This window comes from Polyodon spathula, chromosome 1 (genome assembly GCF_017654505.1).
Source record: "Polyodon spathula isolate WHYD16114869_AA chromosome 1, ASM1765450v1, whole genome shotgun sequence".
Taxonomy (NCBI): domain Eukaryota; kingdom Metazoa; phylum Chordata; class Actinopteri; order Acipenseriformes; family Polyodontidae; genus Polyodon; species Polyodon spathula.
The window spans coordinates 90,150,679-90,153,178 of NC_054534.1; positions in this window are offsets into that span (position 1 = coordinate 90,150,679).

Genomic DNA, 2,500 nt, shown 5'->3' on the forward strand with positions numbered 1-2,500 from the left:
GAGAGAGAGATGGAGAGAGAGCCTGAGAGAGAGAGAGAGAGAGAGAGAGAGAGGAGAGAGAGAGAGAGGCTCTCACTTATCTTGGAGCGAGAGGAGGATGAAAGAGGAGAGAGAGAGAGAGAGAGAGAGAGAGAGAGAGAGAGATGAGAGAGAGAGAGAGAGAGAGAGAGAGAGAGAGGAGAGAGAGAGAGAGAGAGAGGAGAGAGAGAGAGAGAGAGAGAGAGAGAGAGAGAGAGAGAGAGAGAGAGAGAGAGAGAGAGAGAGAGAGAGAGAGAGAGAGAGAGAGGACATGAGAGAGACGAGAGGAGAGAGCGAGACTCTCATGGACACAGTACCCACCACTTTATTTATTTTTTTTTTTTTCCATTTCAAGCACTGATTAAAACAGTATCCAAAGTCAGTATTCTGAATTGCAGACCATTGTGCTCGATAAGGCCCTAATGTCACAGTTCACCTGCAAATGAAAATGCATAAAAATACAATAATACATCACAGTTATGTTTAATGATGAGCTGTTTTACATTACAGTAGCTGGTCTCGTCAGGTGAAACTGGAGGAATCGCTGTGTAACTGCACAGTAGGAAGAGACTGGTTTGGCATGCGAGATATGTCAAATAAATTGTAATATTGAAGAGATTGGCTTTGTAATATTGAAGAGATGCACTTAATGACATGCGATTTCTGTGTGACGGTAAGTGCATTAATTTGTTACATATATATAATGGAGAATTGATTTGTTTCTTAATACAAGGATGGTAAAACACGACTCAGTGTCATATATCCGAGTGCTGACTGTACTTTCGACGTGCGCATTCCCACTTTTTCCTGTTTGTTTTTAACTGAAGCATGTCTTGGTCTGGATACATGAGCGTTAACAACAAGTAGTGCTGATGTAACAAAAAATATAGAAAGAGCAAGAAAACACCTGTGACGTTTATGTATTTTGTAATGGACTCAATCTGTTACAGTGCTGACCGACTGTTATATGATAATATTTGGCAAGCATAATTTTGACAGTGGTCAGATGGTTAAAGGCTGTAAAAACATTTCCATTCTCATGTATGTATAGTCTATTTTATATATATATATATATATATATATATATATATATATATATATATATATATATATATATATATACACTGTATGTTTTTTGGTTTTTAATGGTATGGGTTAATGTAAGCAAAGGCCAAGGTAAACAGCCAGTTCAGTTTGCATCTAGGAGATGCTTCCATCAGGAGCCTAGAACATTTTGTATTCCAAATTATTCAGTACATTTTTAATGAGCAGCTTTGTTTAATCGGGGTTGCAGCAATAAGTCAATCCTAATTTGTTGTAAATTCATATATATTATACACTTGAATAAGATCCATGGGTTGCATAGCATATACACTAGGGCATGTTTATATGCTGTATCTGTGTTTCACAATAGATCATCTTGAAACTGGATGACTAAACGAGTGACTTGAAACCTTGACCAGTATTATTATTGCAAGGCAGTGCATTCACTGTAGATCCCTTTATATTTGAAAACTTCAGAAACTCAAATTTAGACATACAATATAGAGATTAGTAGAATACAGTAAACTGTAATAATATATGCATAATATATAAATAACCCGGTCCTTCCAAAAATAAATCCTAAGTACTGAATGTTACATTCAAAAGTCATAAATCGTACATTGTAATCCTACAGTAATTTTGACCTTTCCAACATATTTTTTAGGCTTTTCAGTGCCTTTGAAATGTACTGTGTGCTGTGGGCTGTGGCCTGGCTTGATAGTCCCACTCCTAAAACAGGAACAAGAAGCAAAAGGCTGTGCTTATCTTTTGTTTTATTTTACCAAAAGCAGTTCATTATATACAGTAATCCCTCAAGCTGGCAGGGGAGCTGTATACTTAAATTCATATGGTTTTTGTGCATAAATAAAACAAAGTGCACATTGCAGTGTTTCCTGATTTAAACACAGCAGAAAATAACCTGATATGAAATAAAACAAACAAACAAAAAAATGATTGCGCTGTATAACAATATTATATGCAAAATCGTGCAGTGCATTGCATTGCCTATTAGGGCTTATTTTAAAACGTGTAATATATGCAGTGCTATACTACTGCAGTACAAACTTGTACATCATAACAATAAAAAAGGTGTGTTTGCCCTGGCTTGTGTATGTGTACAGGTGTTATTGCAGTTCTTCTGAGAAGAAGGCTGTGGTTTTGATGTCATTGTTTTGATGAGCTGCGAAGCCTCTGGCAAATGTAACTGAAGCTGTGTTTTTACTGTTATAAACTAACCAAAGTAGTTTACATTTTAGTTGAACAGTTACATCACATCTTTAGGGACGTTAGCTGTCTGGTTTGCTGTTTGCTTACTGCATCGGAAACCAGGAAGAGCCTGGAGCAGCAAATCAACTACAAGAACCAGTTACTGTGCACCTTCCTATAGCCATTCGAGTAGGGTAGAAACTGATTAAATTTTTCAGGAACTTGTAACTGC